This window comes from Microtus ochrogaster, chromosome 2 (assembly GCF_000317375.1).
Source record: "Microtus ochrogaster isolate Prairie Vole_2 chromosome 2, MicOch1.0, whole genome shotgun sequence".
NCBI lineage: Eukaryota > Metazoa > Chordata > Mammalia > Rodentia > Cricetidae > Microtus > Microtus ochrogaster.
In genome coordinates this window covers 7,137,307-7,160,735 of record NC_022010.1, presented here as the reverse complement: position 1 = coordinate 7,160,735, position 23,429 = coordinate 7,137,307, and the positions used below count along the sequence as shown (strand labels likewise).

Genomic DNA, 23,429 nt, shown 5'->3' with positions numbered 1-23,429 from the left:
AGAGAGAGAGAGAGAGAGAGAGAGAGAGAGAGAGAGAGAGAAGAGGAGAAAGAGACAGAGAAGGGGGTAAGCAGAGAAGTGGGGAGGGAGACAGAAGCAAAGCTGCCTCTCCGAGAGGAAGATGGAAAAGCGAAGGAGCTCAGGCCGGAAGCTGAAGATCAGCCTGCCTCAGCGGATGGGGAGGGGAATGGGCGTGGCTTGTCTCTTAAAGGGACCAAAACCATAACATTCCTGGTCTTCCTTATAATAAAAAGCACACACGTCAAGGAAGCAGAAAAGGAAGGGCCCAAGATGGCAGCGGGCAGGTCAGAGGTAATGGCAGTGGGCGTGTCTTTTCCCTTAAAGCGACAGGAAAGCACAACAGGGGGGGGGACAACTGCTTACTGATACAGAGAAATAGATACTTTTGATAAAAAATTTTCAAAATTTTTATTACAAAAATTAATGTCACTTTTTCAGAAAGAATCAAAAGACAGAATGCTATAGGTAGTTAACATTTGCCTGATATTACAAGCTAAGCAGCCTCGAAAGATGGAGTATTTAAGTCAAAAAGTGCAGAAAGTTGCACAAGAGGACAAGGGAACGATGAGCCCAGCATACAGAACACAGAGAGCTGAAGAAGACCCGTGAGACTGTCAACCACAGTAACAGGCCAGGAAACGAAGACCCAGGAGGTGGGTGTGGCTGTGGGCATGAATGCAGGACCTCATTAGTGGGCACTGTCTGTTATAAAATGGATCGAGGCCTGCCAATCAGGAGGACGGGGGAGGGGGTCGGTCAGAGGTTTAAAGCCAGTCTGGACGACTTAGTGAGTGAGACCTCACCGTGCAGTGCACAGCTGAAAAGGCTGGGGGTACAGGTGAGTGACAGAACACTGCCCAGCATGTGTGACAACCTGCATTCAATCTATAGAATAGTAAGAGTAAAATAAAATAAAACCTCTTTGTCTAGAGGTTCCTACGTCTGGGTTCCTGTGCTACGGCAGGTGAGCTGGGGAGATGAGTATAGAGGAGCTGCCACATAGAAAGGGAAAGCAGACAATGCAAACATGAAATAGCACTGATCTCGAAAATATTGGTCCAACAGTTCAGAGGTTAAAAAACAATTATCACGTCAGTTGCGGTGGCACCTGCCTTTAATCCCAGGGCTCCGGAGACAGAGGCAGATGAATCTCTGAGTTCGAGGCCAGCCTGCTCTACAGAGTGAGTTCCAGGACAGCCAGGGCTCCACAGAGAAACCTTGTCTGGAAAAAAACAAAAGTGAATGAATGAATGAATGAATGACTCTTAGAGACAAGAGGATTGCCACAAGTATGAAGCCAGCCTGAGCTATGTAGTGAGTTCTGAGTCAGCTTGGGTTAGCGGAAGACTCTGTCTCACAACAAACAAGGTATGTGCGTGAGGACCTTCTCACTAATGTATTACATATAAAAAGCATGTTTCTGAAGTGGGTGGTGGTGGCACACACCTTTAATCCCAGCTCTTGGGGGCAGAGCCAGGATCTCTGTGAGTTCAAGGCCAGTCTGGTCCACAGAGAGAGAGTTCCAAGACAGGCGGGGCTACAGAGAAAAACCTTGTTTTGAAAAACAAAACAAAAACAAGCAAACAAACAAGAGCAAGTTTTCAGAGTAGAGCAAAGGGGAAGCCCATTTTTGAGAAAAGCTGTGTGAGTGTAGGGGTATAGTTTGCTCGGTGGACGAGTGCCAGTTTAGTGTGAGAGGGACCCAGGCCTCTAGCATGACACTGGGGGTGGGGATAAAGGATGGAATAATAAGAGATGATGATTTCATGTGGCCTCAAATTCCCACAGGAAGAACTCACAGAAAACACATCAAGCTTCTAGAAATAAACAAACTTTGGTGGTGGTGGCCCTAGAGGAAGGTCACTGGCTACTTGTCTGTCCTGTAGCAGTCCCTGGGGATCCATGGGGAATTTGCTCCAGGACCGCCACCATTTAAGTACCAAGATCTGTGACCACTTTGGATGGATCCTCACATGTGGCCCCCAAGCAGAATGGATGAAGGCTTCTGTACTCCGATCTCAAACCATTTGAGACATTTGAAATTAGTTACTTCACATGAACAACAACAATGGCTCTATTCTGTTCACCTTTATAATCATGGAAAGTTCTTACTGTACGAGGAGAGGGTTAGAAAACCCACATCCTTAGGTTTCACCAGCAGTGTAGGCAGCGTATTGGCTTTGCTTACAATCTCTACTATTCCAATGGCTGCTGAAACAGTTTTATCCTGGAAGCAAATGTGTCATACTCTAGTCCCATAACACTGTACAGACATTTCTGTTTCCATCTGGCCTCCTCATTTCCACTCCTCCGTCTTTTCTCCCTCCCTGGCCCCTCTTCCACAGACAGGTTCTCACTCCAGAGTAGCCCTGGCTGTCCTGGAACCTGCTACTCAGACCAGGTTGGCCTTGAACTCACAGAGATCCACCTGCCTCTGCCTCCCCAGGGCTAGGATTAAAGGCTCACACTACCACAGTAGTTCCCAGCATCCACAAGGCCCACCACACACCACCCCTAACTTCAGCTTCAGTGGATTCCACACATTCTTTCGGCCTCTGAAGGAAACTATACACACATGCAGACACATTTACATACACATGGATAGAAATTAAAAATGAAACTTTCAAAATGTATAAAGTAATCATAACTTAGTTTTTAATTATATTTTTATATTTTTAGCTTTTTGAGACAGGGTTTCTCTGTGGTTTTGGAGCCTGTCCTGGAACTAGCTCTTGTAGACCAGGCTGTCCTCAAACTCACAGAGATCCGCCTGCCTCTGCCTCCCAAGTGCTGGGATTAAAGGCGTGTGCCACCACCGCCCAGCTCATAACTTAGTTTTTAAAATTAGAGTCACGCTATAATATTGGTCGATGACTAGTTGACTGAGGCTATCAAAACTAAGTCTAAACCTACAATCATGTGAAGAGTTCTTCTGGTAGGGCCTAGAACATGGCTTGGCAGTAGAGTGCTCGTCTGGCATGCAGGAGGCCCTGGGTTTGATCCCCAGCACTACAGAGTCAAATAATAAAATGGATCAGTGTTTCTCATGTAGTAGACACGTTGGGCTGATTTGGGATTAGTGAGTAAATGCAAGCAAGGCAATCAGCCGAGTGGCTCCTGCCTCGCATCTGGCTTTAATCGTAAAAGCCTTCGCTAACCCCACCCTGTCACATCGTCCACAGCGAGCTCACTCGTCTCCAGCTTTCCTGTGCACTGGCCAACTCCTCCCCACCAGGCCCCAAGACCTGGCGCTGCCATCCAGCCTTGATGACGGATGAGGGAGGTGGGGGACCAGGGAAGGTCTGTGGCCTCACTTTCTGATCACGGCATGGAAGCTGAAGACGGATCTTCTGCTTATCCAGTGTAAGCACTTGTCGCCTGGGAGGGAAACACTTACGACGTTGGGGACAAACAACACCGAGGGAAAACGCTCCTTCAGACATTCATGCAAATGCTTGGTGTAGGCTGTTTTGATTGTCTCCAACCCCCCCCCCCAAAAAAAAATCTGAACTCCATCCATGCCAGAGTTACGTTCATTCAATATCATGTCCTTGGAGGCTAGTTCTCAAACTCAAGTTCCCCTTGTGGGAGGAGAAGGACATCTATAAAAATCCTCAACACATGACTCTTACAAATGAGCCCAGATCACTGGGACCTGGCATCTCTGCTGCATGTCTTCCCTACGAGTCACTGAGTCCACAAACCACTGGGTCTCTCGTTCTTTCAGCAGTTTGCATGTCCTTTCGTTTTGGATGGCCTCATTTTCTGGTTCCATTCAGACTGGAGGGATGATACACAAAACTGATCCCAGCGTTGTGACTTTCCTATTTCCAATGGGACCCCCCCCACACACACACACCGTTTATTTTCAAGAGTCTACTTAGACAGAAACCCCCACTTACTGCCTTGATGTGTGTGCCCCCCACCACACCTAGTGCATACTCTGAGTGACGGTGCTGACCGCAGTACTCACTGTACAGAAGTACACAATCCCCACATCCCCAAATTTTGTGATTGTAAGTCACAAGAGACACAGGAGATGTGAGCCCTGCTTTCAGGGAGCATCCGTCTACTGAAGACACACACTTATTCTTTGTAGTGTTCTATCCCACCCTCCAGTTACTTAGAGGTACAGCACAGGACCCTATTCTCCACTGGCTCTACAACTAGAGTATTTTACTTTCAAAAACCAACAAATGGCAGGGCTGGAGAGATGTTTCAGTGGTTAAGAGCACTGGCTGCTCCCCCAGAGGCCCCAGGTTCAATTCCCAGCACCCATTAAAGCAGCTCACAACTGTCTGTAACCCCAGTTTTAGGGGGTCCAGATCCCTCTTCTGATCGCCCTGGGTACTGTATATACAGATACACACTCAGATAAAATGCCCACACATGTTAATTAATTAAATATATGCAAACATACACACACATATAAAATAGTTGTTAGGGGCAGCAAACTGCTTGACGCATGAGCCTGATTACGTGAGTTTTAGCCTGGAAACCCACAAAATAGTTGGAGTTGTGCCGGGCAGTGGTGGCACATGCCTTTAATCCCAGCACTCGGGAGGCAGAGGCAGGTGGATCTCTGTGAGTTCTAGGCCAGCCTGGTCTACAAGAGCTAGTGCCAGGACAGGCTCCAAAGCTACAGAAAAACCCTGTCTCGAAAAACTAAAAAAAAAAAAAAAAAGTTGGAGTTTTCAGTGCACATCTGTAACCCTAATTTTACTAGGATGAGACAGGAAGTGGAGACGGGAATTGTCCAGGGGCCTGGAAAGCACAGAGAGGCAGAAATGCCTTAGCACAGTAGGAGAGAATCAACCCTGAAGCAATCTTCTGACCCCCACGTGTGTGCTGTGTATACACCTCCCACAGTAATAATAACTAAATGGGTCTATGTGACATCCACATAGGAGGCTTGGGAAGGAGCAGTATAAGTTTAGGCTAGCCTGGGCTACACAGTAGTTCAAAGTCAGCTTGACATAGCAAGACCCTATCTCAAAGACCAAAACAACTACCACCACCACCAACAACACAGATCAAAAAGCCCAGCTATTCCAGAAACTCATTAATTAGTAGCATGTTAATTATTCCCTCTAGGTAGTTAAGCTGCAGCCCCCCCCATGTTAGTTTCTCCATAAGAATGCATTCTGCCAATTCCTGATTTTAAAAAACCATCAACCAAAAAAAAAAAAAAAAGGAAAAAAAAACCATCAAATAATTGAAACTTCACTCAGTGTGTGTCAGTCAGGTAACCTGTGACTGTTTTGGCCGACCTGATTTATACTGGTTTTTTAAGTCTAACAGAAACGTGCAAGTGAGGACTTTCTCCTGGCCCTGTTATGCTAGCCATTCCCTCTGTAAATACTTGTTTAATATCTGTTAGGTGCCAGGCTTCATTTGCCAGGCAGCAAAGAAACCACCATGAACACGTTAAGGTCTTGTCCTCAAGGAGATTACCTCAAGGGAGAGCCAACCTGGGACACAGGCAGACAGAGGAGGGCCATCAGGCAAAGGGGATTTGTTTAATCACTTAAGGAAGTGAGAAAGTTCCAGAGAAACCAAAGAGTACTGAAGGCTGGGGTGATACTCACAAAAGCTCTGGGGACAGAGTTCATCATGAGTCATGATTCTGGGCAGCAACGGAATGCCTGTGTTTGGGGCTTGCAACTTGCTTAAACCCCATATGAAGCTTCCTAGTAAAGAGCTGGGGTGGCGGTGCTTTGGTGGCTGGGGTGTGGGTTCTTGTTTCAGAAACTAAAGTGGAGAAGAGCAAGATTCTGGGTCTGGAGACCTGGATGGGAAAGGAACTAAGGCCTGGAGAGATGGCCCAGCAGCGAGGGCACAGGTTTTTGGTCTCAGGCAGGAGCCCTGGAGAGATGGCCCAGCAGTGAGGACACAGGTTTTTGGTCTCAGGCAGGAGCCCTGGAGAGATGGCCCAGCAGTGAGGGCATGGGTTCCTGGTCTCAGGTAGGGTTGCTATTGCTGTGATAAACATCACAACCAAAAGCAAATTGGAGGGGCTGGAGAGATGGCTCAGTGGTTAAGAGCACGGGCTACTCTTCCAGAGGACCTGGGTTCAGTTCCCAGCACCCACATGACGGCTCACCGCTGTCTGTAACTGTAGTTCTAGTTCCAATCTCACACAAACATACATGCAGGTAAAACACCACTGCACACAAAAGAAAAATGAAAAAAAAAAGCAAAAAAACAAAAGCAAGTTGGAGAGAAAAGGGCTTCTAACATAAACAGAAGTCAAGGCAGGAACTTATGGCAGGTGCTGCTCACTGGCTTGCTTCTCATGTTCTAGTCAGCCTACTTTTTTGTAGAACCGAGGACCACCAGCCCAGGGAGGGCACCCCCCCACACAGTGATCTGGGCCCTCCCACATCGACCATTAGTCGGGAAAATGCCCCATAGTCTTGTCTACAGGCAGATTTCATGGAGGCATTTTGTTGAGGTTCCTTCTTCCCAGATGATCCCAGCTCATGTTCAGTTGATAAACACTCCTAAAACTAACCAGCACATTGCTCTTGCTGAGAGCCCGATTCAGTGTCCAGCACTCACACCAGGATTCTCATACCACCTGTAACCCCAGCTCCAGGGGCTTGGACACCCTCTTCCTGCCTCCCAGGCCACTAAGTAAGCACAAGGTGCATAAACATACATGTAGGCACTCACATATATGCATACGATACAAACAGACTTTTTTAATCTAGCAAACTCCCAGAAATGACGATTTTAGAGTATAACTAGGAAATAAAGAATAGAGAAAATTAACTTATGCCTTTTTTGTGGGGGTGGAGCTAGGCATGGGACCCAGGACCTTGTACATGCCAGCCAAGACCTCGAGTTAACTATTAAAGCTAATGCTAAACTATGCCCAGAATGCCCAGGAAGCACAGGAGTGGATTCCATACCATGAGTCATTTTCTGTGTGCTGCACTTAGAGAGGGTGGAGTGGGGTGTTTACATGAGGAAGGAGAGCCTGCTGTTTGCTGTGACTTCAGCCTGCTCTAGGAGGGCCGTTCCCTCTGCCCTGTTCAAATGGAAAGTTGCCTCCCATAGCTACCAAGGGACCCAGGCAACAATATTCCCTTATTGTGATATTTCCTCTATGGGTCATGCTGAGTTCTCTGAGGTGATGCTGGGGTTGGGGTGGGAATCAGAATGGAGATTTGCATAAATATTTGCGCTCAGCCAATTCTGCTGCAAAATTGTCTCTCATGCATTTGATTTGAAACACAAAGCATAGCAATAGGCTATTTGCCTTTTAACTCCCTAAATAAAGATGAAAGAAGACAACATGTATCAGTAACTGCTACTAGGTTACAGTTCTGGATCAACAATATGGACGAATGTTCGTTAATCTTGTATATGTTTTGACACAGATGTATCAATATTTCAGTGGCGCATGCTTCCACAAAATAGTGACAGAGGTCATCAAGTAAAATCTGCCTTCCATTTCCTGTCCCCCTGCCCTCCCCTTCTTCTTTCCTCCCCACAGTTTATTTCTATGCAGGGATGTCTGGATGAGAGACAAAATAGAATGAAACTTATCCATGAAAAGCCAAATTGATCCATGAGAAAAATTAGCGTAACAATTGCATTCAAGTCCACAGATAAACGGTTTGTTTACCTACTAAGAGGCTACTGGGGTCTGAGAAGGAATCACCTGCCTCTTCAGACACCCCAAGGTATTTACTCGTGATAGAAAAGGTCCATTTCCATATGAAGCTTAGGACATGCTTTCTTGCACGGTACCTTATTTACATACAGTTTTTAGATCTTACATATTTGTTTAAGAGATTGTCAAGAAACAACACATGACAAAGCAGCTTGGTGCTTTTTTTAGGCAGGGTTAGGACTGTGGACCCAAGCCGTGTTGTTATAGCTCGGGTCCCAGGCCTGATGGTTAGGATGTGGTGTAGGCATATGCTCTATCTGGGCCCAGCTGATAGCCGGGCAGAAAGGAAATCATCGCGAAGGGGAAGTGTGCGGCGGGGCAGTTACTCATTAACGCTTGACGGGTTGATTTATACTGAGAGGGGGAGAAAAGCAAAGAAATAGAAACCTAGATCCAAAAAGTCCAAACAGAAGAAGGGGTCAATAGAAAGAGGGTGAGGAAAAAGAAAGGGAAGGAAAGAGAAAGAAAAAAAAAAGTTTTTTTTTTTTGGGGGGGGGGGGTGAAGAGCCAGAAAGGGCTACTGAGGTCCAGAAGCAAAAGCCCCTGATGGACGGCACCTGTTTATCTTCCTAAGTTTGAAACCTTGTGAAAATGGGAGACTCGGTTTCCTTGAGAACTAAAAAGATGGAACAAGTGCCACCTGGGCCTGAGTGCCAACAGGGCACAGAGTCTGCCCTCCCTCCGGATCACAGGGGAGAAGATTCTGATGCAGAATAAATTACAGAGCGATTACTATAGAACAGACAGGTGGCCTGGAGTTCTCTTCTGGTTCCTCTGGAATAAAGTGTGGTGAGTGGCCTCCTGTGGCAGCCTTAATGCAGACAGGCCCTGAAGAGGAGCGGCGGGCAGTGTGGCGTCCCAGAACTCTGCCCTGGCTGTGGTAACGCGTGCTAGCCCTGTGACTCCCAGCTTCCCATTTCCTAGAGAATGGAGATTCTACAGCCGGACTTTAGGGTCATCTCTAAGCACCCTCTCCCCCTTTTTTGAGACAAAGGTGTCACTTTGTAGCCTTGGTTGGACTCAGACTTGGAGATTGGCCTACCTCGGCCTCCAGAGTCAACCCTCCTCTTGCCTGCACAGAACACTTTATGAATGGCTTTACGGTCTGGGGGTTGGCCTAGAGCTGAAGGACAGAGCACTTGCTTAGTATGCACAAGGCCTGTGTTAGAGCCTTAGAATCAGAAAATGAAGATATAATGTTATTAGTAAATAAAGGGGTTTTGAAATCTCTGAAGGAAAGTATGGGGCTGAAGAGATGGTTCAGTGGTTAAGAGCATTGCCTGCTCTTCCAAAGGTCCTGAGTTCAATTCCCGGCAACCACATGGTGGATCACAACCATCTGTAATAAGGTCTGGTGCCCTCTTCTGGCCTGCAGACAGACACACAGATAGAATATGTATACATAATAAATAAATAAATAAATAAATAAATAAATAAATAAATAAATAAATAAATATTTTTTTAAAAGAAAAGTATTGTTACTACATTAAAAAATAGATGAGCTAGTGTTAATTTTACTTTATGTGTATGAGATTTTTGCCTACATGTATGTCTGTGCAGCACAGCACATGTGTGCAGTACCCATGGAGGTCAGAAGAGGGCATCAGATCCCCCAACTGGAGCTAAAGAAGGTATGGAAGCTGCCATGCAGGTGCTGGGAATTGCACCAGGGTCTCTGCAAGAGCAGCCAGTGCTTTTAAGCACAGAGCCACCCCTCCCGCCCTGTTCTGATTGTTTACTCCTCCAGAAGCACAGGCTATCTTCACTTCTACCTGCCGTCTACAGAAGCCTGTGACCAGCCTTCTCCTCCCACCCTCGGGCTCTGTTTCCTCCCGCGTGGCTCCACAGCCATCTTTGCTCACACACTCTTGCTCTTATCTCATCTTCTGTTTTTCACTCATCCACGCATCCTGTAAGCCTCTCTTTTTCCATTTGAAAACCAGTTTCTCTGTCAAAGCACACAGCATCACAGAAAGCACCGGAGCCTGCCGCCATTGTGTCTGGCCCCCTTTCTTTGGCACGAGGGTGTATATAGCTAGAGCAAGGTAAACCACGACGGGGCAGTTTTCTTGGTGTGTTCCTTCCTCAGGACAGAGAGGAACTGCCGCGCCGTCTGTCTTTGCTCAGTTAGCTATCTTCAGCTGCTGGATGATATAATATTCCAAAAACAGACTCTTACACAACAGTGGGGCTAGGTGGGAGGATCTGCATGGGATGGGTTTAAGGCAGTTCCTGTATTTACTTAACCATTTGAAATGGCTCAGAATTCTCATTTGGGCAATCCATACAAACAAAAGAGAATTAAAAAAGAAATCAAACCCTGTGTGGGTTGTGGCACATTGGGGTTTTTAATGTCAGCACTAGGGAGGGAGCCAGAGGCAAGTGGGTGTGAGTCTGAGCTCAGCCGGGTCCACATCGCAAGCCCCAGGTCAACCAGGGTTACACAGTGAGACCCTGTCTCAAACAAAAATTCTTTTTGAACTCTGCTTTTGAAACACTAAATAAATTGATATTACTGACTTTAGATTATACCATGTAATTCAATTCAATGATCGATTCAACCCAAGCTTACACTGTTGTGTATATATATATATATATATATATATATATATATATATATATATATGTAAAATAATCCTCATGGGGGGGGTCACGCCTGTCAGGAGGGGCTTCCATGAGACCCCCTTGTCCTGGCCAGCCCACTCCTGATCAACGTGAACAGAAGACGTGAGCCTAGTGGTGCAGATCCGTCACCCCAGCTACCAGACACACTGAGGAAGGGGATCCCAAGTTCAAGTGCTGGTCTGGGCAGCTTACTGAAAGTGTCTCAAAGGTTTCCAAAAGTTCAGAAAGGATCCAGGGCAGACAGAGCCCAGCTGCAGAGTGCTCACTTAGCATGTGCCAAGGCTTTGGCTCAACTGCCTGCTCACAGGTAAATACAGAGAAAAATGTTTCGGAGGCTCACCGCTTTCTGTGCTGCTTAAAGAAGACAAACTCAAATCACACACTTCAATTTTCCTTTCGCATTTGTTTATTTTAAGAAAGCATCATAATTAGGAGATATTCATAGAATTCCGCAAGGCCGTGAAGGGACAGATGCACCTTCAGAACCCCTATTATATTCAGTATTGTTCAATGTGAATCAACGTTGCTCATTATGAAAAGTTCAGAAGGTAGGCCCGAGAGATGGCTCAATGGATAATGTCACTTACCTGATGTGGGATTCCCTTCTGTATGCTATGAATATGGCTTATTACCATTGGTTATTAAAGAAGCTGTTTCAACCAATGCTTAGTAGAGTAAAGCCAGGTGGGAAATCCGAACAGAGAGATTCCACCTACTTTCTCCCTGTATCTCAAGCGCCAGGGGAAGTCTGTTCTCTGGCCCAAGGGCCGGAGCAACAGAAAGACAACATCTTGACCAATGTTCCCACAGAGAAAACAGTAACAGTAGACCTGGGCCACCTTACCCATCCTTTCCCCCATCAGGTGGTAGCAGGTGTCCCTCCAGTCACCCTTTCTGATGTTGGGTCACTAATGATCCCCATCCTCCAAAGGAGTCACAAAGAACCACCTCACACTGGTGATCTCTGGCCATCTACTCAACAAGACAGAGAGGCTAAACTTCTCCCAGCCCTTTATCCTTCAGCCCAGAGGGCCACCTTGTCTCCACTGCTCTCAGAAGCATCATAAGGGATGGAGTTGAGATACTCTGTGCTCAGAATCGGGGTCTTCCACTCCCTCCCTGGGGATGATATGAAACTGAGAGACCAGAGAATCCCCATTTACTGATGATCGGAGATCCAGTGGGAACTGAAACAGTAGCCAGAAGCATGAGGCCAACCAAAGACCACCAAAGAGAAGACTTAAAAACCAACATGTCCTTTAAATCATCATCCACAAATGGAGACAGAACCACGGCTAACGGCAAATGCCTAGCCAAGTGGACTTAAGTAAGGACCAAGGATTGCCAGTGTAACACCCACAATGTCCAGGATGACAACAACCACCTCCTCCTCACAATCATCAGCATCTCTCACTCAGTTGCCACACTGGTAGTGAGACATTAGCATTCCCGTGGCCGTGACATCACTCATCACAATGTCTAAGGAATAAAAAGGCTTAAATATCCAACAATAACGGACGGACAGACTGCAATAGGCATGTACATGCACGCACAGGAATGTAGGTCAGCCTGAAGTGAAGAATGCATCATGGCATGATGGGAGAGCATTAAGACACTAGGTCAGAGGTTCTCAACCTTCCTGATGCTGCGACCCTTTAATACAGTTCCTCATGTTGTGGTGACCCCGAACTATAACATTTCTTTCATTGCTACTCATAACTGTAATTTTGCTACTGTTATGAATAATAATATAAATATCTAACATGTAGGATATCTGATAAGCAACCCCCAAAGGGGCTGCAATCCACAGGCTGAGAACTGTTGCTCTGGAGTAAATGAAACAGGCTACTCAGAGCAGGTCAAATGTGCAGAGTCTACAAAGACCATACGCCCAGAAGTAAAAGCATGGCCAACTGATAGCAGTAAATTTTGTCAAAATGAGAAGAAAGCAGGGAACATGGAGTTACTCGTCAATAGTTAGGGAGGACAAATGATTTCAAGAGGTCTTTTTACAACACTGTTTGAATTTTATTATTTAGTTTAGTGGGTCAGGGACTGGGATTCACTGTGCAGCCCTGGCTGGCCCATAGATTTGTGTCAAGATTTCTTTATTTCTTTCTTCCTTTCTTTTCTTTCTTTTTTTGGAGACAGGGTTTCTCTGGTATCTTTGCCTGTCCTGGAACTAGCTCTTGTAGACCAGGCTGGCCTTGAACTTACAGAGATCTGCCTGCCTCTACCTCCGGAGTGCTGGGATTAAAGGTATGAACCACCACCGGTCAGATTGCATCAAGATTTCTTATTTCAATAAAGTAAAATAAAACAGATTAAATCATTCATCAAAAGCAGGAGAGGAAGCACTGTCAGAGGATACACAGCCACTGAAAGGCTAGGAGGAGTAGCTGGAGAGATGGCTCAGCACTTAAGAGTATTGGCTGTGGCTGCTCTTCCAGATGACCTGGGTTTGGTTCCCACCACCCATTCACATGGTAGCTCTCAGCCACCCATAACTCCAGTTTTGAGGGATCTGATTCCTTCTTCTGGCTTCCTTAGGTACCAGGCACACAGAACTATCTACACAGGCAAACACCTATATACACAAAATAAAAATCAAAAGGCTGAAAAAAAGGGGGGAGTAATACGAGACCAGTAACGAGGCAACTTTGACAATTTAGAAGATACAGACCAATCTACTGCAACTATGCCTAAAAGTTCACCAATGTGAATTAGATATTAATGCCTTGAATAACCCTATACCCAGGAATCAAAGTGAGTTTTTAAAGGCTCCTGAAAGAGAAACATCTAGGCCCCTTACTATAAAATTTTACCAGTTAAAGAGGAGTTAACACTGACTTTGTGCAATCTCCTTCAGAAAGCATGGGAGAGCAGGCTACTGCCTTCCTCCTTCTATGAACCTAGGATCACCATGAAACTCAATCAGACAAAGACAGTGTATGGAAAGGAAACAGCAGACTAAACTCTCAAGAACTTAGACACAGGAGTCTGTAACTGATGCTGAGGTGTGGTCCAGTGATGGGGGGGGGGGCGCACGATGATCCCCAGCACCCAAACAGAACAGAAGTCAAGAATGTGCATGTTGATGACTCCGAGGTGCACATGAAAGGAAGAGATGCTATGCTTCCTCACAGAGCAAGAACGTCAACATGGAAAGCTGTCTGTTTTCCCCAGATGGACCTGTGATAATAACAGAATTCCCACTACAGCCCAGCAAGGTGTTTATATACAGAGGCAAACTAGTTCTACGGTTCTATGCAAGGAGAATGTACCAGAAAGGTTAACCAGCCTTAAAAAAGAGAAATAACATGAGAGTCACTGTACTGCACACTAACATATATAGTTACAGTGATGAAGGCAGGTTGGTATTGGTGGAGAGAGACAGGACAAAGAGAACCCCAGCACACACACACCTCACTCACACATACGTACATGCACAAACGCACACACACAGGCACACGCACCACATGAGTGAACCTGATTTTTTTCTTAGATTTATTTTTGTTTTAAGTTATGTATCTGTGTGGGACACGTGCACAGGCCACATTCGAGTCTGCTAAGACAGCACTAGGCACCTCTGACTGGCGGCACATGGGGGACTTTGAGGAGGGCTTTTTACACAGGTTGGTGTGCTGATAGTAGCCTGGTTCACGAGTGGTAGAGTACTGTATGGAGGTCAAGAATGGGGATGGTAATGGCTGGGAAACTCTCCCATAGCGGCATGAGAACATCAGCGACGTCAGAACACTCACAGACGACCAAGGATTACAGGTTCTCTGACTGTCAATCAGTAAAATGTGGATGTCGAATAAACACCCGATTGTACCTGGTGGGAGACATTCTGAATCTCAGACTACAGCTACCAAGGCCAAACGTGTGTCTTTATCAGAGTTTCTGTATATACTGTTGGTAATTTCTGGAAAAGCATCACACAGAAAGCTGTTAATCAGAAGCAAAAGTTGTTCTTCTGTGGGGAGGGGAATTGGAGATAGGGTCCTGGACTCATTTGCTTTGTAGATCAGACTGGCCTCAAATCACGAAGATCCGCCTGCCTCTGCCTCCTGAGTGTTAAGATCAAAGACCTGTGCCAAGTCTGGCTGCAAAAGTTCTCTTATGACATCAGGATTCTCAGTGCACTCCATATACAACACTACATTCAACCTAATGGTTAGGATGCCCAGTATTCAAAATACTTGCTGAGGGGCTGGCTAGCTGCCCGAACGGGTAAAGATGCCTGGTGCCAAGCCAGAGGACCTGAGTTCAGTTCCTAGAGCTCACATGGTGGAAGGTGAGAACTAAATCCCCAAAGCTGTCCTTTAACACAAACACGCTCCCCATGCCCCCAATAAATAAATAATTAAATGTAAAAAAGCATTACACAATATTGGGTATTTGGTACATGCGCGCAAGTCCATTCCATGTGACAGAATAAAGTATGAGGGTGACATCACAAGAAACTGCTGACGTAATCAACTTAAAGGACATACAGCAATGCACACGACCTGACCCCAGGTCATCTTTCCTGGGTAGTGACATCCCCCATTTTCTCCCAGCACCCCGTGCTCATTGACCCGTGTCCCAGTGTCCAAATTCTTTACTTGATTATCTCAACTCACAGATCCACACTCTTGAATCTTTTGTAGTGGTGTGAAAATGGGTATCACAGGGGCCGGAGAGATGGCTCAGAGGAAGAGCATTGCCTGCTCTTCCAAAGGTCCTGAGTTCAATTCCCAGCAACCACATGGTGGCTCACAACCATCTGTAATGAGGCTTGGTGCCCTCTTCTGGACTGCAGAAAGAATACTGTATATATAATAAACAAATAAATATTTTTTAAAAATGGGTATCACAGCAATTGTGACCCACTGGATTTCTGTGCAGCGGCAACAGACTTGGTTTCGCATATTCTCATGGAGTAGCTCAGATGTGACCAGAGTGCCACATTCGACCCACCCAGCATCCTCACCTGCCTCTGAGGGAAGGGACAGCAGCTGTCACACAGCAATCCTCTGGCATCTGACAGGGATGGGCACAGCATAAGGAGATGGGCCCCTGCCGACACGAGCATGTTACCATACGGTTAAAGATGTGAAAAGCAAGAGGCAATGAGAACCTTTTGGGTGGGGAATGGGGCTTCACTACATAGCCCAGACCGGCTTCAAACTCACAGAGACCCACCTGCCTCTGCCTCCGAGTACTAGAATTAAAGACATGCACCATCATGCCTGTTCATGGACGGTATTGTAGTAACCATTTGCACATGCTCTCCCTGCCTGTATTCGTGAGGGAAACCAGTAGAAGAAAGGAATTTTCAGAGGCTTCCCTTAACTGCCGAATTGATTGGACAGTTAAGGGACTGACACTGCTCTGAGGAGCATCCTGGCTGTGTTCTTCCTCGTGTCGGATCTTTTATTACGTCACACAGCGTGCAACCCAGAGCTGGTCCTCGTGTTAATGCCCACTCACCCTTCACCTTGTCCAGGATATGCGGAGTATTAATCTGATTTTCCAAGGCGTTGGCCAGTTGAGGATCACCAGTAAGCTCCCAAGGCTTAGTCAACCCCTAGCCAGTTAGCAAAATGCTAAAACCAAATCCCACACAGCCAGAGCTACTATTTAGAAGCAGTTTCTACTGAACGTCCTAATGAAAACATTTACATTGCAGGGTCAGATCAGGACAAAAACTTGAAACTTGAAAATCAAACAGGTCAGCGAGATGGCTTGGCAGGTAAAGGGACCTGCTGCCAAGCCCGAGAACCTGAGTTCAATCTCCAGGACCCATTTGGTAGAAGGAGAAGACTAACCCCTACAAGTTGTCCTCTGACCTACAAATGTGTGTTTGTCCTCAAAGAAACAAATATTTATAAAAGAAGAATAACTAAGGGCTGGAGAGCAGTGGTTCTCGGACTGCCTGATATTGTGATCTTTAATATAATTCCCTGTACTGTGGTGACCCCCAATCATAAAGTTATTTCGTGGCTACTTCATAACTGTAATTTGCTACTGTTATGGATTGTAATGAAAGATCTGAGGTGGTGACCTACAGGTTGAGAACCTCTGGGCTGGAGAGATGACTCAGTTGTTTAGAGCACTGGCTGCTCTTCTAGAGGACCCGGGTTCAGCTCCAAGCACCCACACAGTAGATCACAACTGTGACCCATAATTCCAGTTCCAGGGATCAGATACCCTTTCTGAACTCCCCTGACACTAGGCACACCATGTAGGCACAGAACGCATGCAGGAAAAACACGTATACACATGTGCATAAACACACGCGTGTACACACACACACATACACATATATTTAAATAAAATAGATTAAAGAGACTGAAGTATAGCCAAAACATATAAGAAACAGTTGTTAAATAATGTGGTTAAAAAATGTAAAACTTGCCAGGCAGTGGTGGCACACGCCTTTAATTCCAGCACTCGGGAGGCAGAGGCAGGCGGATCTCTGTGAGTTTGAGGCCAGCCTGGTCTGCAAGAGCTAGTTCCAGGACAGGAACCAAAAGCTACAGAGAAACCCTGTCTCGAAAAACAAACAAAAAAAACCAAAAAAATGTAAAACTTGCATAATAACAAACAATGTAGAATGGGCAACAATATGAGGAAGGAAGGGTAGTGGTAGAGTTTGGGAAGAAGTGGCAGGAGTTGGCCCGAACCAGATAAAGGCCGAGTAAAAAGAAGGCCACACTCTTTCAGACCCTCGTAGCTTGAGGGAACTGCCAGACTCTGGCTTGCATTTTTGGTAGGTGGGAAAAAGCGGACACACAGCCAGGAAGTGAGTGAATGTCCTTCTCAGGACACATTGTAACAATGCTGTCCCCTCACCCTGTTCTGAAGAAAAGAGAGAAGGAATCCATATTTCTGGAAACCAAACTCTTAGAGGTCTAACTGCTGTGGCATCCATCTTCTTGTGCCAAGAAAGGAAGCTAGAATTATTATTATTACTGATAGTGGTCGTGTAGGGTGGGGGAAGAAAGAGCCAGAGAGGAAAGGGGGAGGGACACAGAGAGAGAGAGCCTAAGGAGTTATTTTCAACATTTATAACAATAAAGACTTAAAAAGACTCATTTGATTACTTGTGCAACAGTGAAGGCTTGGATAGAGGCACATTTCATGACAAAGAGATGAGTATTTGTGGGTATTTTAAGGTAAAAAAGCTACATGACACAGGCTCTCCTAGTTACTATAGAACTAAGTTACTAAGTTACTAAGAACTATACAGAAATCTGGAATGTTATATAAAAAAATACATCTGCGATAGGGTATGATTTGTATCTTGTAATTACTAACAAATCTACCCCACTGACCGAAGCAAGAAGAAAGACTGTTTGTATGCCTGGCCACCAGCCATCCAGGGGAAAGGGTAGAGGTAGGAGGATTCTGAGTTCAAGGGCAGCCTGGTCTATATTGTGAGATCTGGGCCAACTAGGACTACACAGTGAGACTCTGTCATAAATAAACAAATAAAATAATTAAAAGTGGACAAGACCACCATTTTTCTGGACAGTTGATGAAACAAGAGGTTCAGCTTCCACGTTTGCCCACTCTCCAAGCCGCCCTAGGGTCGGGAACCCCCAATTCAAGACTGATAAGGAACTCCTTTCTAACATCTGACATTTAGAGACTTCCGAGTGATATCTGGTCATCATTACTTTGGGGGCAGATTCAAATGTTTTCACAGTTGAGTCCCAGGTCCCTAAAATAAAGGTCATTTTGATGCCTGCTACACTGTAGAGAGATTACCACTCACACTACTGGGTCACCTTTTAGGGAAGGCAAATCATGGATATCAAAGGGTTAAACTGGGGCTTTAGGAACTACATTTTGTTTTGTTTTTTGAAATAGAGTTTCTTTGTGTAACAGCTCTGGCTGGCCTGGAACTCGCTCTATAGGCCAGGCTGGCCTGGAACTTACTGAGAGCTGTCTGCCTCTGTCTCCTGATTAAAGGTCTGCGGCACTACTACCACCCAGGAAATTTTTAATCAGAATACTGACTTCCTATTATTATATGCATCCAAAATACAAAGCTCAAACAATGACAAGAAACACAGACTGGCTGGCCTACCTGGTTGCTTGTACAATTCTACCCCATGGGCATGCTTTGGGGAAGAAAACATATTTAAAAGAATAAGTGAAGGCCTGTTTCCTACCTACCCACAAGATGAACATTCACAGACGGGATGACAGTTCAGTCTCCAGGTGCCTGAAGTCAGCTGAGGGGCTCTCACCTTAACCAGCCTGGAAGGAATTACTCCTGTGTAGTCTCCACCCAACCTGGAAACCCCTGGCCATAAGCCTCCTCAGCTCCTCCTTTGTCTTCTTCCTCCAGATTAACCACTTCTCAGCCATAGTCCCTAACCCTGTGACCTGCTCATGGAATCGTCCACCCCCTCACTGTCCTCCATCACTGCCTACCCACCCCTCGACTTGGCCTACATCATGCTGAGACATCACTGCAGAGGGGGATGGACCACTGCAGAGGGAGGGACCTTCCTGCACGGAAACACGCTTCCGGGATGCGAAGGTCACTAGCTCCAACCTGCTCATGTCCACATCCAGAAGGATCCTTCCCAGGTCCTATCTTTTGGCCCTGTGAGACCCTGTGACACCTTAGGTGACTCCCCCCCCCTCCACACAGGAGTCTGTGCTCACAACTCCCCCTCTCCACTCCCTCTCTCACTCTCCCTCACTCCTGAGCTGTCAGCTCTCTCCGGAGCTGCTAATGCCCTCGGCAAATCTCTCCCTGCTGCTTTTCTTCTCTTCTATTGGGGCTGTCTTCTGTCCAGACCCTCGGTCCAAATTCTCATTCCCAATCTCTTTCTTCCTTGAAGTCACTCCACAAACTAGCTGCGGAGTGTCCCTTCAAAGGCTCTGATTGCACTGCTCTCTTCTATTCAAATGGCTTAAATGGCTCCCCACTATCTCTGGTTCAGAGTTCAAACCTCTTGCTAGGTGATTCAAAAGGCCTTTGATTTCCCGCTGTCCCTACGTACCCCAGGCTTTGTTCATACCCTCTGAACTTGGCTGAGCACGCATTGATTATGTCCTGCCACACCTGATGAAAAGCTGGCCAGCATTTGGGACTTCGTTCAGATTCCACCTCCACCATGTGAAGCTGCCCCTGACAGCTTCCTGATGGCACCTGCGCCCTGTGTCTTTGCTTTAAATGATGTCAACACTCCTTAATTTCATTAATTACGACTAGAAATAGGATGCTTAGTCACGTCTTCTGCATGACGCCCTCACGGTGGCAGACAATTGGGACCATTCATTCAGAATTAAAGATCACCTGCCCAGGGCCCAAGTTGAAATTTTATGTCTGTCTTGTTTCTGAAGATCTAGGAGCCAGTTAACTAAATGAACAATAATTTGTGTAGGTGTGTAAAAGACTTCCAGAGATGTTGTTAAGGAATTTTCATTTCTATTATATAACAAAAATAACTAGGAGCAATCCCTCTCCTAGGTACATTCCCCAAATAACTAAAATATATATGCTCATGAAAATGTATCCATAGAGGTCAGAGAGACAGTCAGCCATAGAGTACTTCATGCATTCCTGGATTCCAGCACCCACATGAGGAGGTTCACAATGCCTGTAACTCTAGTACTGGGGTCTGACGCCTTCCTCTGATCTCTCTGTGCACTTACACACACACACACACACACACACACACACACACACACACAATGCATATGAGGATGCTCACATCAACATTATCTGCAATCACCAAGTAGAAACAAATCAAATGGTACCAACTGATGAGTACACAGAATACAATGTCACCTACACATTGGGACACTGTTGGTCTGAAAAGGGAATGAAGTATTCACACATGTTACAACATGGTTGAGACTTGAGAACATGCAAAGTGGAGGACACACACACACACACACACACACACACAAAACCACATATGGTCTGAGTCCACACATAAAAATATCCAGAATCAGCTGGTTCACAAAGCCAGAGAGTTAGCGGTTGCCTGGTGATGAAGCCACTGCAAGGTCCTGCTGGCGGGAACCTCTGCTGTTGGGGATATGGGACTGCTAAGAGTCAAGATCTGCAGGTCAAGACCCCTTTCAGGGGTCACATAAGACTAATGAAAACACAGATATTAACATTATGACCCATAACAGCAGTAAAATTTCCATTATGAAGTAGTAGCAAAAATAATATGGTTGGGATCACCACAGCATGAGGAAGTGAATTAAAGGGTCACAGCGTTAGGAAGGTTGAGAACCAATGGGCTAAGATCATCATGATGATTGAAGTAGCATTATGGCTACATCAAAAACCTGAACTGTGAGCTCTGAAATGCCGACGTTCACACTAGTAGATTGTGTACGTGAGCAGGGAGGTGTGTGTGTGTGTGTGTGTGTGTGTGTGTGTGTGTGTGTGCGTGCATGTGTGTCTGTATATGTGTATGTGTTGGGGGCTGGAGACTGACCCTAGGGCCTCATACCAGGCAAACGCTTTACTGATGAGCTGCACCCCTAGATATTCTTTTTTTTTTTTTTAACTTTTAGGATCTCCCCAAGTAGCTTAGGCTGGCCTCTGTAGCCTACGTAGATCCTCAACTTATGATCCTCCTGCCTCAGTCTCCCATGTAGCCAGGACTACAGGCCTGTGCCACAAGGCTCAATTTAGCATAATTTTCTTATTGGTTAAGGAAAAATATAGACCTGCCCTAAATTAGAAAAGTAGTCCAGTCCTTTTGAGATGAACAGGATCACTGGGTGAATTTACACAGACATAGGTCTACTCTTTCTTTCCCTTCGAATCAAAGTCAGAAGCCATAGCATCAGGGCAAGAACAGTGAATGATGGAAGCTGGAGGCTGAATCCTTGTGTTCAAATGTGCATATTGATAGGTCAGCATCCTTGCTGTGGGGAACGGACGGAGGCTTCTCAAAACACTAAACCAGAGCAGGTAGGGCAGTGCACGCCTTCCATCCCAACACTCAGAGTGCAGAGGCAGGAGGATCTCTCAGCCTGGCCTACACAGCAAGTTACAGGATAGTCAGAGAGATATAGTGAGACCCTGTCTCAAAACAAAAGCAAAAAAAAACTCATTGGAAAAGAGAAGTGTGATCCTGCTGGGCCTCCCCTGGGCATCCTCCTAGAGGAGTCAGCCATCAGACACTGTAGACACCCATACCGTGCTTAGTGCTACTCTGCTCACAGCACCCACCTCATGGAATCGGGCAGGTGCTAGCCCGTGGGTGAGAAGGGTGGTGAAGATGAACGTAAAACCAAGAATAAAATTTTATTATTTACATGAAAGTGGATGGAATCAGACTTACCAGAAGCCAGACATGCAAAGATAAAGTGTCACTAAGTGTCACACGTGTTCTGGGCTTTGTGGAAATGAGAATCAAAAAAAAAAAAAAAAAGCCAAAACCAATTACAGATGAGCTGCAAGTTGCAGAGGGACTGCCAGGAAGTGGGAAGGATGGGGAACTGAAACGGGTGGGAGAGGGTGGGCAGAGGACTGGCATGGTGGCAGCATGTCTAATACAGGTCTATTAGACAAGTGTCACGGGGAAGCCATTGATTAGAATATATAATTAGTACGTGCAGATTATAAAACTCAGTGCGAACACTAGTGAGGATATAACGGGGTACACACAGTTTTGGGTTTTGTTTTGATCAATTAGAAACCTTCCGCTGGTGGTGGCATACACCTTTAAACTCCCAGTACTCAAGAGGCAGAGGCAGGAGCATCTCTGGGAGTCCAAGGACAGCCTGATCTACAGAATGAGTTCCAGGCTGGCCAGGACTATGCAGTGAAGCCCTGATTCAAAAACCAAACCAAGCAAACCCCCATCCCCTGAAAAAAAAGAAAAAAACAATGGATGAAATCCTAGTATTGGGAGGTAGAGGCAAGAGAATCAGAAGTTCAAGGTCAGCTTTGGTAGAGTTCCAGGCCAGACCGAGCTACTCGAAACCCTGGCTCAGCAAAAAGATGGCAGAGATAGGTAGGGGAAAAGTCAAACAAGACACTGGGTCTTGAAGAAAAGAGGTAACGTCTGAGTGGGTGGAGAAGTCTTTTGATGAACTAACCAAAGGCAGGACTAGCGTGAGCCTGGAACTTCTGACTGCAGAGGAGCCGAAGGGACCGCCCAAGAGCTGAGGAAGTGAGGCTGGAGAAATAAGGCGGGGACAGAGACAAATGGGTGTGGAGAACACCACAGTGGAAAGTGGGAACCTCAGAGAAGAAGGCTGTGCAGGAGGGTGGGGTGGTGCAGGCCCCAATCTGCAGAGACTGGGGCAGGAAGATGAGGGTCCAAGGACAGCTGAGCCTACACACACACACACACACACACAGAGAGAGAGAGAGAGAGAGAGAGAGAGAGAGAGAGAGATATCCTGTCTCAAATAACAACAGAAAACAAAGGACGAAAAGGTAGTTCAGAATGAGCTGGGGTGGGTGGGTGGGTGTGAGACCAGAAAGAGGAGAGGCAATTTTGGTGACCTGTGAATGAGGTGACCAGGGTCTGAATCAGAAAGGGAAACAGGAAAAAAAGGATTTTTCCTGCAGTGTTAGGAATGTCTAATAGGGGCTTGCAGCTACAAGGACGATGACACAGAAGAATCCAGAAGCAGGACACAAGAGGGCCACGCTACAGATGGACACCTACACTTCTGAGTGTCAGAATTATGTCCATAGAGGCTACAGAGTCTGAAACAGGGGTATAATTTCTTGATTTAGTCAATTTATTTATGTATTGCTGGTGTCTCCAAATTTCACTGCTTTGCGACCATGCCATGAAAATTATCATGGCTTCAATTCACCAAGGTTTACTGACTCCTTACCAAAGATAGACAGTAAAAACAAAACAATAACAACTAAAAACTGCCGGTCAGCGGTGGCACACTCCTTTAATCCCAGCACTGGGGAGGCAGAGGCAGGCGGATCTCTGTGAGTTTGAGGCCAACCTGGTCTACAGAGCAAGTTCTAGTTTCAGGACAGCTAGGGCAGTTACTCAGAGAAATCCTGTCTCAAAAACAAAACAAAACAAGCCGGGCGGTGGTGGCGCACGCCTTTAATCCCAGCACTCGGGAGGCAGAGGCAGGCGGATCT

The 23,429-nt window shown here is 46.1% G+C and overlaps 1 protein-coding gene across 1 annotated transcript in view; it reads right to left on the bottom strand.

Annotated features, from left to right (window-relative positions):
* The window catches only part of Taok3 (TAO kinase 3), a 191,254-nt gene that overhangs the window by 154,359 nt on the left and 13,466 nt on the right, over positions 1-23,429 (bottom strand). The gene's annotated exons all lie outside the window — the stretch shown is intronic.